Genomic DNA, 16,577 nt, shown 5'->3' with positions numbered 1-16,577 from the left:
GATGAAAAACCAGAAATTGCACCGGAATTTAATACAAAAGGCAGAATGCCGACTTAAGTACAAGAGGACTGACACTCTCACTTTCTATGATTTGAACCTCTCCTGTGAGCCCAGTTTTAGATTCCGATGGTTGACTTCAGGTTTACTGTATACCTTGGACCTTCTTGTTGACGATGAAACACAGAAATTGCATCGGAATTAAATTCAAAAGGCACAATGCCGACTTAAGTACAAGAGGACTGACATTCTAACTTTCTACGATTTGAACCTCTCGTGTGAGGCCAGTTTTAGATTCCGATGCTTCACTTCAGGTTTACTGTATCCCTTGGACCTTCTAATTGACGATGAAACACAGAAATTGCATCCGAATTCAATACAAAAGGTACAATGCCGACTTAAGTACAAGAGGACTGTCACTCTCACTTTCTATGATTTGAACCTCTAAAGTGAGTCCAGTTTTAGATTCCGATGCTTTACTTCAGGTTTACTTTATGCCATGCATCTCCTTATTGACGATGAAATACAGTAATTGCATCCGAAATTAATACAAAAGGCAAAATGCCGACTTAAGTACAAGAGGACTGACACTCTAACTTTCTTTGATTTGAACCTCTCCTGTTTTAGATTCCGATGCTTCACTTCAGGTTTACTGTATCCCTTGGACCTTTTTCTTGACGAAGAAACACAGAAATTGCATCCGGATTTAATACAAGAAGCACAATGCAGACTTAAATACAAGAGGACTGACACTCTAACTCTCTATGATTTGAACCTCTCCTGTGAGTCCAGTTTTAGATTCCAATGTTTCATTTCAGGTTTACTGTATACGTTGGACCTTCTTATTGACGATGAAACACAGAAATTGCATCGGAATTAAATTCAAAAGGCACAATGCCGACTTAAGTACAAGAGGACGGACACTCTCACTTTCTATGATTTGAACCTCTCCTGTGAGTCCAGTTTTAGATTCCGATGCTTCACTTCAGGTTTACTGTATCCCTTGGACCTTCTTATTGACGATGAAACAAAGTAATTGAATCCGAATGTAATACAAATAGCACAATGCCGACTTACGTAAAAGAGGACTGACACTCTCAATTTCAATGATTTGAAGCTCTCCTGTGAGTCCAGGTTTAGATTCCGATGCTTCACTTCAGGTTTACTGTATCCATTGCACCTTCTTATTGACGATGAAACAAAGAAATTGCACCGGAATTTAATGCAAAACGCACAATGCCGACTTAAGTACAAGAGGCCTGACACTCTCACTTTCTTTGATTTGAACCTCTCCTGTGAGTCCAGTTTTAGATTCCGAGGCTTCACTTTAGGTTTACTGTATCCCTTGGACCTTCTTATTGACGATGAAACACAGAAATTGCATCGGAATTTAATACAAAAGGCACAATGCCAACTTAAGTAAAAGAGGACTGACACTCTCTCTTTCTATGATTTGAACCTCGCCTGTGAGTCCAGTTTTAGTTTCCGATGGTTCACTTCAGGTTTACTGTATCCCTTGGACCTTCTTATTGACGATGAAACACAGAAATTGCATCCGAATTTAATACAAAGGCACAATGCCGACTTAAGTAAAAGAGGACTGACAGTCTGACTTTCCATGATTTGAACCTCTCCTGTGAGTCCAGTTTTACATTCCGTTGCTTTACTTCAGGTTTACTGTATGCCGTGAACCTTCTTATTGACGATGAAACACAGAAATTGCATCCGAATTTAATAAAAAGGGCACAATGCCGACTTAAGTACAAGAGGACTGACACTATCACTTTCTATGATTTGAACCTCTCCTGTGAGTCCAGTTTTAGATTCCGATGCTTCACTTCAAGTTTACTGTATCCCTAGGACCATCTTACCGACGATGAAACACAGAAATTGCATCCGAATTCAATACAAAAGGCGCAATGCCGACTTAAGTACAAGAGGACTGACACTCTAACTTTCTATGATTTGAACCTTCTCCTGTGAGTGAAGTTTTAGATCCAATGCTTCACTTCAGGTTTACTGTATACCTTGCACCTTCTTATTGACGATGAAACACAGAAATTGCATGGGAATTAAATTCAAAAGGCACAATGCTGATTTAAGTACAGGAGGACTGACACTCTAACCTTCTATGATTTGAACCTCACCTGTGAGTCCTGTTTTAGATTCCGATGCTTCACTTCAGGTTTACTGTATCCCTTGGACCTTCTAATTGACGATGAAACACAGAAATTGCATCCGAATTTTATACAAGAGGCACAATGCCGACTTAAGTACAAGAGGACTGTCACTCTCACTTTCTATGATTTGAACCTCTCCTGTGAGTCCAGTTTTAGATTCCAATGCTTCATTTCTGGTTTACTGTATACCTTGGACCTTCTTATTGACGATGAAACACAGAAATTGCATCGGAATTAAATTCAAAAGGCACAATGCCGACTTAAGTACAAGAGGACTGACACTCTCACTTTCTATGATTTGAGCCTCTCCTGTGAGTCCAGTTTTAGATTCCGATGCTTCACTTCAGGTTTACTGTATCCCTTGGGCCTTCTTATTGACGATGAAACACAGAAATTGCATCCGAATTTAATACAAAAGGCACAATGCCGACTTAGGTAAGAGAGGACTGACACTTCCACTTTCTATGATTTGAACATCTCCTGTGAGTCCAGTTTTAGATTCCCATGCTTCACTTCAGGTTTACTGTATCCCTTGGACCTTCTTATTGACGATGAAACACAGATATTGCATCCGAATTTAATACAAAAGGCACGATGCCGACGTAAGTTCAAAAGGACTAACGCTCTCACTTTCTATGATTTGAACCTCTCCTGTGAGTCCAGTTTTAGATTCCGATGATTCACATCAGGTTTACTGTATACCTTGCACCTTCTTATTGACGATGAAATACAGAAATTGCTTCGGAATTAAATTCAAAAGGCACAATGCCGACGTAAGTAAAAGAGGACTGACACTCTCACTTTCTATGATTTCAACCTCTCCTGTGAGTCCAGTTTTCGATTCCAATGTTTCACTTCAGGTTTACTGTGTACCTTGGACCTTCTTATTGACGATGAAACACAGAAATTGCATCGGAATTAAATTCACAATGCACAATGCCGACTTAAGTACAAGAGGGCTGACACTCTAACTTTCTATTATTTGAACCTCTCCTGTGAGTCCAGTTTCCGATTCCGATGCTTCACTTTGGGTTTACTGTATCTCTTGGACCTTCTTATTGACGATGAAACACAGATATTGCATCCGAATTTAATTAAAAAGGCACGATGCCGACTTAAGTTCACAAGGACTAACACTCTCACTTTCTATGATTTGAACCTCTCCTGTGAGTCCAGTTTTAGATTCCGATGCTTCACTTCAGGTTTACTGTATACCTTGCACCTTCTTATTGACAAAGAATCATAGAAATTGCACCCGAAATTTATACAAAAGGCACAATGCCAACTTAAGAACAAGAAGACTGACACTCTAACTTCCTTTGATTTGAACCCCTCCTGTGATTCCAGTTTTAGATTCCGATGCTTCACTTCAGGTTTACTGTATACCTTGCACCTTCGTATTGAGGACGAAACACAGAAATTGCATCCGAATTTTATACAAAAGGCACAATGCCGACTGAAGTACAAGAGGACTGACACTCTAATTTTGTATGATTTGAACCCCTCCTGTGAGTCCCGTTTTAGATTCCGATGCTTCACTTCAGGTTTAGCGTATCATTAGGACCTTCATATTGAAGATGCAACACAGAAATTGCATCCGAATTTAATACAAAAGGCACAATGACGACTAAAGTACAAGAGGACTGATACTCTCACTTTCTATGATTTGAACCTCTCCTGTAAGTCCAGTTTTAGATTCCGATGCTTCACTTCAGGTTTACAGTATACCTTGCACCTAATAATTGACGATGAAACACAGAAATTTATTCCGAATTTAATACCAAAGGCACATTGCCGACTTAAGTACAAGAGGACTGACACTCTCCCTTTCTATGATTTGAACCTCTCCTGTGAGTCCAGTTATAGATTCCGATGCTTCACTTCAGGTTTACTGTACCCCTTGGACCTTCTTATTGACGATGAAACACAGAAATTGCATCCGAATTTAATACAAAAGGCACAATGCTGACTTAAGTAAAACAGGACTGACACTCTCACTTTCTATGATTTAAAGCTCTCCTGTGAGTCCAGTTTTAGATTCCGATGCTTCACTTCAGGTTTGCTGTATACCTTGCACCTTCTTATTGACGATGAAAAACAGAAATTGCACCGGAATTTAATACAAAAGGCAGCAAGCCGACTTAAGTTCAAGAGGACTGACACTCTCACTTTCTATGATTTGATCCTCTCTTGTGAGTCCAGTTTTAGATTCCGATGCTTCACTTCAGGTTTACTGTATACCTTGCACCTTGTTATTGAAAACGGAACACAGAAATTGCATCCGAATTTTATACAAGAGGCACAATGCCGACTTAAGTACAAGAGGACTGACACTCTAACTTTTTACGATTTGAACCTCTCCTGCGAGTCCAGTTTTAGATTACGATGGTTCACTTCAGGTTTACAGTATACCTTGGACCTTCTTATTGACGATGAAACACAGAAATTGCATCGGAATTAAATTCACAAGGCACAATGTCGACTTAAGTACAAGAGGGCTGACACTCTAACATTCTATTATTTGAACCTCTCCTGTGAGTCCAGTTTCCGATTCCGATGCTTCACTTTGGGTTTACTGTATCCCTTGGACCTTCTTATTGACGATGAAACAAAGTAATTGAATCCGAATGTAATACAAATAGCACAATGCCGACTTAAGTAAAAGAGGACTGACACTCTCAATTTCAATGAGTTGAAGCTCTCCTGTGAGTCCAGTTTTAGATTCCGATGCTTCACTTCAGGTTTACTGTATTCCTTGCACCTTCTTATTGACGATGAAACAAAGAAATTGCACCGGAATTTAATACAAAACGCACAATGCCGACTTAAGTACAAGAGGCCTGACACTCTCACTTTCTATGATTTGAACCTCTCCTGTGAGTCCAGTTTTAGATTCCGAGGCTTCACTTTAGGTTTACTGTATCCCTTGGACCTTCTTATTGACGATGAAACACAGAAATTGCATCGGAATTTAATACAAAAGGCACAATGCCAACTTAAGTAAAAGAGGACTGACACTCTCTCTTTCTATGATTTGAACCTCGCCTGTGAGTCCAGTTTTAGTTTCCGATGGTTCACTTCAGGTTTACTGTATCCCTTGCACCTTCTTATTGACGATGAAACACAGAAATTGCATCCGAATTTAATACAAAGGCACAATGCCGACTTAAGTAAAAGAGGACTGACAGTCTGACTTTCCATGATGTGAACCTCTCCTGTGAGTCCAGTTTTACATTCCGTTGCTTCACTTCAGGTTTACTGTATCCCGTGAACCTTCTTATTGACGATGAAACACAGAAATTGCATCCGAATTTAATAAAAAGGGCACAATGCCGACTTAAGTACAAGAGGACTGACACTATCACTTTCTATGATTTGAACCTCTCCTGTGAGTCCAGTTTTAGATTCCGATGCTTCACTTCAAGTTTACTGTATCCCTAGGACCTTCTTACCGACGATGAAACACAGAAATTGCATCCGAATTCAACACAAAAGGCGCAATGCCGTCTTAAGTACAAGAGGACTGACACTCTAACTTTCTATGATTTGAACCTTCTCCTGTGAGTGAAGTTTTAGATCCAATGCTTCACTTCAGGTTTACTGTTTACCTTGCACCTTCTTATTGACGATGAAACACAGAAATTGCATGGGAATTAAATTCAAAAGGCACAATGCTGATTTAAGTACAGGAGGACTGACACTCTAACCTTCTATGATTCGAACCTCACCTGTGAGTCCTGTTTTAGATTCCGATGCTTCACTTCAGGTATACTGTATCAATTGGACCTTCTAATGGACGATGAAACACAGAAATTGCATCCGAATTCAATACAAAAGGCACAATGCCGACTTAAGTACAAGAGGACTGTCACTCTCACTTTCTATGATTTGAACCTCTCCTGTGAGTCCAGTTTTAGATTCCAATGCTTCATTTCTGGTTTACTGTATACCTTGGACCTTCTTATTGACGATGAAACACAGAAATTGCATCGGAATTAAATTCAAAAGGCACAATGCCGACTTAAGTACAAGAGGACTGACACTCTCACTTACTATGATTTGAAACTCTCCTGTGAGTCCAGTTTTAGATTCCGATGCTTCACTTCAGGTTTACTGTATCCCTTGGGCCTTCTTATTGACGATGAAACACAGAAATTGCATCCGAATTTAATACAAAAGGCACAATGCCGACTTAAGTAAGAGAGGACTGACACTTCCACTTTCTATGATTTGAACCCCTCCTGTGAGTCCAGTTTTAGATTCCGATGATTCAAATCAGGTTTACTGTATACCTTGCACCTTCTTATTGACGATGAAATACAGAAATTGCATCGGAATTAAATTCAAAAGGCACAATGCCGACGTAAGTAAAAGAGGACTGACACTCTCACTTTCTATGATTTCAACCTCTCCTGTGAGTCCAGTTTTCGATTCCAATGTTTCACTTCAGGTTTACTGTGTACCTTGGACCTTCTTATTGACGATGAAACACAGAAATTGCATCGGAATTAAATTCACAATGCACAATGCCGACTTAAGTACAAGAGGGCTGACACTCTAACTTTCTATTATTTGAACCTCTCCTGTGAGTCCAGTTTCCGATTCCGATGCTTCACTTTGGGTTTACTGTATCTCTTGGACCTTCTTATTGACGATGAAACACAGATATTGCATCCGAATTTAATTAAAAAGGCACGATCCCGACTTAAGTTCACAAGGACTAACCCTCTCACTTTCTATGATTTGAACCTCTCCTGTGAGTCCAGTTTTAGATTCCGATGCTTCACTTCAGGTTTACTGTATACCTTGCACCTTCTTATTGACAAAGAATCATAGAAATTGCACCCGAAATTTATACAAAAGGCACAATGCCAACTTAAGAACAAGAAGACTGACACTCTAACTTCCTTTGATTTGAACCCCTCCTGTGATTCCAGTTTTAGATTCCGATGCTTCACTTCAGGTTTACTGTATACCTTGCACCTTCGTATTGAGGACGAAACACAGAAATTGCTTCCGAATTTTATACAAAAGGCACAATGCCGACTGAAGTACAAGAGGACTGACACTCTAATTTTGTATGATTTGAACCCCTCCTGTGAGTCCCGTTTTAGATTCCGATGCTTCAATTCAGGTTTAGCGTATCATTAGGACCTTCATATTAAAGATGAAACACAGAAATTGCATCCGAATTTAATACAAAAGGCACAATGACGACTAAAATACAAGAGGACTGATACTCTCACTTTCTATGATTTGAACCTCTCCTGTAAGTCCAGTTTTAGATTCCGATGCTTCACTTCAGGTTTACAGTATACCTTGCACCTAATAATTGACGATGAAACACAGAAATTTATTCCGAATTTAGTACCAAAGGCACATTGCCGACTTAAGTACAAGAGGACTGACACTCTCCCTTGCTATGATTTGAACCTCTCCTGTGAGTCCAGTTATAGATTCCGATGCTTCACTTCAGGTTTACTGTACCCCTTGGACCTTCTTATTGACGATGAAACACAGAAATTGCATCCGAATTTAATACAAAAGGCACAATGCTGATTTAAGTAAAACAGGACTGACACTCTCACTTTCTATGATTTAAAGCTCTCCTGTGAGTCCAGTTTTAGATTCCGATGCTTCACTTCAGGTTTGCTGTATACCTTGCACCTTCTTATTGACGATGAAAAACAGAAATTGCACCGGAATTTAATACAAAAGGCAGCAAGCCGACTTAAGTTCAAGAGGACTGACACTCTCACTTTCTATGATTTCATCCTCTCTTGTGAGTCCAGTTTTAGATTCCGATGCTTCACTTCAGGTTTACTGTATACCTTGCACCTTGTTATTGAAAACGGAACACAGAAATCGCATCCGAATTTTATACAAGAGGCACAATGCCGACTTAAGTACAAGAGGACTGACACTCTAACTTTTTACGATTTGAACCTCTCCTGCGAGTCCAGTTTTAGATTACGATGGTTCACTTCAGGTTTACAGTATACCTTGGACCTTCTTATTGACGATGAAACACAGAAATTGCATCGGAATTAAATTCAAAAGGCACAATGCCGACTTAAGTACAAGAGGACTGACAATCTAACTTTCTGTGATTTGAACCCCTCTTGTGAATCCAGTTTTAGATTCCGATGCTTCACTTCAGGTTTACTGTATCCCTTGGACCTTCTTATTGACGATGAAACACAGAAATTGTATCCGAATTTAGTACAAAAGGCACAATGTCGACTTAAGTACAAGAGGACTGACACTCTAACTTTCTTTGATTTTAACTACTCCTGTGAGTCCAGTTTTAGATTCCGATAGTTGACTTAAGGTTTACTGTACACCTCGGACCTTCTTGTTGACGATGAAACACAGACATTGCATCGGAATTAAATTCAAAAATTACAATGCCGACTTAAGTACAAGAGGACTGACACTCTAACTTTCTATTATTTGAACCTCTCCTGTGAGTCCAGTTTCCGATTCCGATGCTTAACTTTGGGTTTACTGTATCCCTCGGACCTTCTTATTGACGATGAAACACAGATATTGAATCCGAATGTAATACAAATGGCACAATGGCGACTTAAGTAAAAGCGGACTGACACTTTCACTTTCAATGATTTGAAGCTCTCCTGTAAGTCCAGTTTTAGATTCCGATGCTTCACTTCAGGTTTACCTTATCCCTTGCACCTTCTTATTGACGATGAAACAAAGAAATTGCACCATAATTTAATACAAAACGCACAATGCCGACTTTAGTACAAGAGGCCTGACACTCTCACTTTCTATGAGTTGAACCTCTCCTGTGAGTCCAGTTTTAGATTCCGACACTTCACTTTAGGTTTACTGTATCCCTTGGACCTTCTTATTGACGACGAAACACAGAAATTGCATCAGAATTTAATACAAAAGGCACAATGCCGACTTAAGAAAAAGAGCACTGACACTCTCTCTTTCTATGATTTGAACCTCTCCTGTGAGTCCAGTTTTAGATTCCGATGGTTCACTTCAGGTTTACTGTATCCCTTGGACCTTCTTATTGACGATGAAACACAGAAATAGGATCCGAATTTAATACAAAGGCACAATGGCGACTTAAGTAAAAGAGGACTGACAGTCTCACTTTCCATGATTTGAACCTCTCCTGTGAGTCCAGTTTTCCATTCCGATGCTTTACTTCTGGTTTACTGTATCCCGTGAATCTTCTTACTGACGATGAAACACAGAAATTGCATCCGAATTAAATTCAAAAGGCACAATGCCGACTTAAGTACAAGAGGACTGACACTCTCACTTTCTATGGTATGAACCTCTCCTGTGAGTCCAGTTTTAGATTCCGATGCTTCACTTCAGGTGTACTGTATACCTTGCACCTTCTTATTGACAACGAAACATAGAAATTGCATCCGAATTTTATACAAAAGCCGCAATGCCGACTTAAGTGCAAGAGGACTGACACTCTAACTTCCTTTGATTTGAACCTCTCCTGTGAGTCCAGTTTTAAATTCCGATGGTTGACTTCAGGTTTACTGAATACCTTGGACCTTCTTGTTGACGATGAAACACAGAATTTGCATCGGAATTAAATTCAAAAGGCACAATGCCGACTTAAGTACACGTGGACTGACACACTCACTTTCTATGATTTGAACCTCTCCTGTGAGTCTAGTTTTAGATTCCGATGCTTCACTTCAGGATTACTGTATAACTTGGACCTTCTTATTGACGATGAAACACAGAAATTGCATCCGAATTAAATACAAAATGCACAATGCCGACTTAAGTACAAGAGGACTGACACTCTCACTTTCTATGATTTGAACCTCTCCTGTGAGTCCAGTTTTAGATTCCGATGTTTCACTTCAGGTTTACTGTATACCTTGCACCTTCGTAATAACGACGAAACACAGAAATTGCATCCGAATTTTATACAAAAGGAACAATGCCGACTTAAGTGCAAGAGGACTGACACTGTAACTTTCTATGATTTGAACCTCTCCTGTGAGTCAAGTTTTAGATTCCGATGGTTCACTTCAGATTTACTGTATACCTTGGACCTTCTTATTGACGATGAAACACAGAAATTGCATCGGAATTAAATTCAAAAGGAACAATGCCGACATAAGTACAAGAGGAGTGACACTCTAACTTTCTGTGATTTGAACCTCTCCTGTGAGTCCCGTTTTAGATTCCGATGCTTCACTGCAGGTTAAGCGTATCCCTAGGACCTTCATATTGAAGATGAAACACAGAAATTGCATCCGAATTTAATACAAAAAGGCACAATGCCGACTAAAGTACAAGTGGACTGACACTCTCACATTCTATGATTTGAACCTCTCCTGTGAGTCCAGTTTTAGATTCTGATGCTTCACTTCAGGTTTAGTGTATACCTTGCACCTTCTTATTGACGATGAAAAACAGAAATTACACCGGAATTTAATACAAAAGGCAGAATATCGACTTAAGTACAAGAGGACTGACACTCTCACTTTCTATGATTTGAACCACTCTTGTGAGTCCAGTTTTAGATTCCGATGCTTCACTTCAGGTTTACTGTATCCCTTGGACCTTCTTATTGACGATGAAACACAGATATTGCATCCGAATTTTATACAAAAGGCAAAATGCGGACTAAAGTACAAGAGGACTTACACTCTAACTTTCTACGATTTGAACCTCTCCTGTGAGGCCAGTTTTAGATTCCGATGCTTCACTTCATGTTTACTGTATCCCTTGGACCTTCTTATTGACGACGAAACACAGAATTTGCATCCCAATTTAATACAAAAGGCACAATGCAAACTTAAGTAAAAGAGGACTGACACTTTCACTTTCTATGATTTCAACCTCTCCTGTTAGTCCAGTTTTAGATTTCGATGCTTCACATCAGGATTGCTGTATCCCTTGGACCTTCTTATTGACGATGAAAAACAGAAATTGCATCCGAATTTAATACAAAAGGCACAATGCCAACTTAAGTACAAGAGGACTGACACTCTCACTTTCTATGATTTGAACCTCTCCTGTGAGTCCAGTTTTAGATTCCAATGCTTCACTTCAGGTTTATTGTATACCTTGCACCTTCGTATTAACGACGAAACACAGAAATTGCATCCGAATTTTATACAAAAGGCACAATGTCGACTGAAGTACAAGAGGACTGACACTCTAACTTTCTATGATTTGAACCTCTCCTGTGAGTCAAGTTTTAGATTCCGATAGTTCACTTCAGGTTTACTGTATACCTTGGACCCTCTTATTGACGATGAAACACAGAAATTGCATCGGAATTAAATTCAAAAGGCACAATGCCGACATAAGTACAAGGGGACTGACACTCTAACTTTCTGTGATTTGAACCTCTCCTGTGAGTCCCGTTTTAGATTCCGATGCTTCACTTCAGGTTTAGCGTATCCCTAGGACCTTCATATTGAAGATGAAACACAGAAATTGCATCCGAATTTAATACAAAAGGCACAATGCCGACTAAAGTACAAGAGGACTGACACTCTCACATTCTATGATTTGATCCTCTCCTGTGAGTCCAGTTTTAGATTCCGATGCTTCACTTCAGGTTTACTGTATACCTTGCACCTTCTTATTGACGATGAAAAACAGAAATTGCACCGGAATTTAATACAAAATGCAGAATGCCGACTTAAGTACAAGAGGACTGACACTCTCACTTTCTATGATTTGAACCTCTCTTGTGAGTCCAGTTTTAGATTCCGATGCTTCACTTCAAGTTTACTGTATCCCTTGGACATTCTTATTGACGATGAATCACAGATATTGCATCCGAATTTTATACAAAAGGCAAAATGCCGACTTAAGTAAAAGAGGACTGACACTCTCTCTTTATATGATTTGAACCTCTCCTGAGAGTCCAGTTTTAGATTCCGATGCTTCACTTCAGGTTTACTGTATACCTTGCACCTTGTTATTGACAACGAAACACAGAAATTGCATCCGAATTTTATACAAAAGGCACAATGCCGACTTAAGTACAAGAGGACTTACACTCTAACTTTCTGTGATTTGAACCTCTCCTGTGAGTCCCGTTTTAGATTCCGATGCTTCACTTCAGGTTTAGCGTATCCCTAGGACCTTCATATTGAAGATGAAACACAGAAATTGCATCCGAATTTAATATAAAAGGCACAATGCCGACTAAAGTACAAGAGGACTGACACTCTCCCTTTCTATGATTTGAACGTCTCCTGTGAGTATAGTTATAGATTCCGATGCTTCACTTCAGGTTTACTGAATCCCTTGGACCTTCTTATTGACGATGAAACACAGAAATTGCATCCGAATTTAATACAAAAGGCACAATGTCGATTTAGGTACAAAAGGACTGACACTCTAACTTTCTTTGATTTTAACCACTCCTGTGAGTCCAGTTTCAGATTCCGACGGTTGACTTGTGGTTTACTGTATACCTTGGACCTTCTTGTTGACGATGAAACACAGAAATTGCATCGGAATTACATTCAAATGGCACAATGCCGACTTAAGTACAAGAGGACTGACACTCTCACTTTCTACGATTTGAACCTCTCCTGTGGGTCCAGTTTTAGATTCCGATGCTTCACTTCAGCTTTACTGTATCACTAGCACCTTCTTATTGACGATGAAACACAGAAATTGCATCCGAATTTAATACAAAAGGCACAATGCCGACTTAAGTAAAAGAGGACTGACACTCTCACTTTCTATGATTTGAAGCTCTCCTGTGAGTCTAGTTTTAGATTCCGATGCTTCACTTCAGGTTTACTGTAATAACTTGCACCTTCTTATTGACGATGAAAAACAGAAATTGCACCAAAAGTTAATACAAAAGGCAGAATGCCGGCTTAAGTACAGGAGCACTGACACTCCCACTTTCTATGATTTGAACCTCTCCTGTGAGTCCAGTTTTAGATTCCGATGCTTCACTTCAGGTTTACTGTATACCTTGCACCTTCTTATTGACGATGAAAAACAGAAATTGCACCGGACTTTAATACAAAATGCAGAATGCCGACTTAAGTACAAGAGGACTGACACGCTCACTTTCTATGATTGAACCTCTCCTGTGAGTCCAGTTTTAGATTCCGATGCATCACTTAAGGTTTACTGTATCACTTGGACCTTCTTATTGACGATGAAACACAGAATTTGCATCCGAATTTAATACAAAAGGCACAATGCCTACTTCAGTACAAGAGGACTGACACTCTCACTTTACATGATTTGAACCTTTCCTGTGAGTCCAGTTTTAGATTCCAATGCTTCACTTCAGGTTTACTGTATACCTTGCACCTTGTTATTGACAACGAAACAGAGAAATTGCATCCGAATTTTATACAAAAGGCACAATGCCGACTTAAGTACAAGAGGACTGACACTCTAACTTACTACGATTTGAACCTCTCCTGTGAGGCCAGATCTAGATTCAGATGCTTCACTTCAGGTTTACTGTATCATTGGACCTTCTTGTTGACGATGAAACACAGAAATTGCATCCGAATTTAATAAAAAAGGCACAATGCCGACTTAAGTACAAGAGGACTGACACTCTCACTTTCTATGATTTGAACGTCTCCTGTGAGTATAGTTATAGATTCCGATGCTTCACTTCAGGTTTACTGAATCCCTTGGACCTTCTTATTGACGATGAAACACAGAAATTGCATCCGAAATTAATACGAAAGGCACAATGTCGATTTAGGTACAAGAGGACTGACACTCTAACTTTCTTTGATTTTAACCACTCCTGTGAGTCCAGTTTCAGATTCCGACGGTTGACTTGAGGTTTACTGTATACCTTGGACCTTCTTGTTGACGATGAAACACAGAAATTGCATCGGAATTACATTCAAATGGCACAATGCCGACTTAAGTACAAGAGGACTGACACTCTCACTTTCTACGATTTGAACCTCTCCTGTGGGTCCAGTTTTAGATTCCGATGCTTCACTTCAGCTTTACTGTATCACTAGCACCTTCTTATTGACGATGAAACACAGAAATTGCATCCGAATTTAATACAAAAGACACAATGCCGACTTAAGTAAAAGAGGACTGACACTCTCACTTTCTATGATTTGAAGCTCTCCTGTGAGTCTAGTTTTAGATTCCGATGCTTCACTTCAGGTTTACTGTAATAACTTGCACCTTCTTATTGACGATGAAAAACAGAAATTGCACCGGAAGTTAATACAAAAGGCAGAATGCCGGCTTAAGTACAGGAGCACTGACACTCCCACTTTCTATGATTTGAACCTCTCCTGTGAGTCCAGTTTTAGATTCCGATGCTTCACTTCAGGTTTACTGTATACCTTGCACCTTCTTATTGACGATGAAAAAAAGAAATTGCACCGGAATTTAATACAAAATGCAGAATGCCGACTTAAGTACAAGAGGACTGACACTCTCACTTTCTATGATTGAACCTCTCCTGTGAGTCCAGTTTTAGATTCCGATGCATCACTTAAGGTTTACTGTATCACTTGGACCTTCTTATTGACGATGAAACACAGAATTTGCATCCGAATTTAATACAAAAGGCACAATGCCTACTTCAGTACAAGAGGACTGACACTCTCACTTTACATGATTTGAACCTTTCCTGTGAGTCCAGTTTTAGATTCCAATGCTTCACTTCAGGTTTACTGTATACCTTGCACCTTGTTATTGACAACGAAACAGAGGAATTGCATCCGAATTTTATACAAAAGGCACAATGCCGACTTAAGTACAAGAGGACTGACACTCTAACTTACTACGATTTGAACCTCTCCTGTGAGGCCAGATCTAGATTCAGATGCTTCACTTCAGGTTTACTGTATCATTGGACCTTCTTGTTGACGATGAAACACAGAAATTGCATCCGAATTTAATAAAAAAGGCACAATGCCGACTTAAGTACAAGAGGACTGACTCTCTCACTTTCTATAGTTTGAACCTCTCCTGTGAGTCCAGTTTTAGATTCCGATGCTTCACTTCAGGTTTACTGTATACCTTGGACCTTCATATTGACGATGAAACACAGAAATTGCATCCAAATTTAATACAAAAGGCACAATGCCGACTTAAGTGAAAGAAGACTGACACTGTCACTTTCTATGATTTGAAGCTCTCCTGTGAGTCCAGTTTTAGATTCCAATGCTTCATTTCAGGTTTACTGTATACCTTGAACCTTCTTATTTACGATGAAAAACAGAAATTGCACCAGAATGTAATACAAAAGGCAGAATGCCGGCTTAAGTACAAGAGGACTGACACTCCCACTCTCTATGATTTGAACCTCTCCTGTGAGTCCAGTTTTAGATTCCGATGCTTCACTTCCGGTTTACTGTATCCCTTGGACCTTCTTATTGACGATGAAACACAGAAATTGCAATCCAAATTTAATACAAAAGGCACAATGCCCACTTAAGTAAAAGAGGACTGACTCTCTCTCTTTATATGATTTGAACATCTCCTGTTAGTCCAGTTTTAGATTCCAATGCTTCACTTCAGGTTTACTGTATACCTTGCACCTTGTTATTGAAAACGAAACACAGAAATTGCATCCGAATTTTATACAAAAGGCACAATGCCCACTTAAGTACAAGACGACTGACACTCTAATTTTCTACGATTTGAACCTCTCCTGTGAGTCCAGTTTTAGATTACGATGGTTCACTTCAGGTTTACTGTATACCTTGGACCTTCTTATTGACGATGAAACACAGAAATTGCATCGGAATTAAATTCAAAAGGCACAATGCCGACTTAAGTACAAGAGGTCTGACAATCTAATTATCTGTGATTTGAACCCCCCTTTGATTCCAGTTTTAGATTCCGATGCTTCACTTCAGGTTTACTGTATCCCTTATACCTTTTTATTGACGATGAAACACAGAAATTGCATCGGAATTAAATTCAAAAGACACAATGCCGACATAAGTACAAGAGGACTGACCTATTTACTTTCTGGGATTTGAACCTCTCCTGTGAGTCTAGCTTCAGATTCCGATGCTTCACTTCAGGTTTACTGTATCCCTTGGACCTTCTTATTGACGATCAAACACAGAAATTGAATCTGAATTTAATACAAATGGCACAATGCCGACTTAAGTAAAAGAGGACTGACACTCTCACTTTCTGTGATTTGAAGCTCTCCAGTGAGTCCAGTTTTAGATTCAGATGCTTCACTTCAGGTTTAATGTATACCATCCAACTTCTTATTGACGATGAAACACAGAAATTGCACCGGAATTTAATACAAAAGGCATAATGCCGACTTAAGTACAAGAGGACTGACAATCTAACTTTCTTTGATTTTAACCACTCCTGTGAGTCCAGTTTCAGATTCCGATGGTTGACTTGAGGTTTAGTGTATACCTTGGACCTTCTTGTTGACGA

Source organism: Schistocerca piceifrons, unplaced genomic scaffold, assembly GCF_021461385.2.
Source record: "Schistocerca piceifrons isolate TAMUIC-IGC-003096 unplaced genomic scaffold, iqSchPice1.1 HiC_scaffold_2243, whole genome shotgun sequence".
Lineage (NCBI taxonomy): Eukaryota > Metazoa > Arthropoda > Insecta > Orthoptera > Acrididae > Schistocerca > Schistocerca piceifrons.
The sequence above is the reverse complement of the archived record's forward strand: the minus strand, read 5'-3'. Positions refer to the sequence as shown.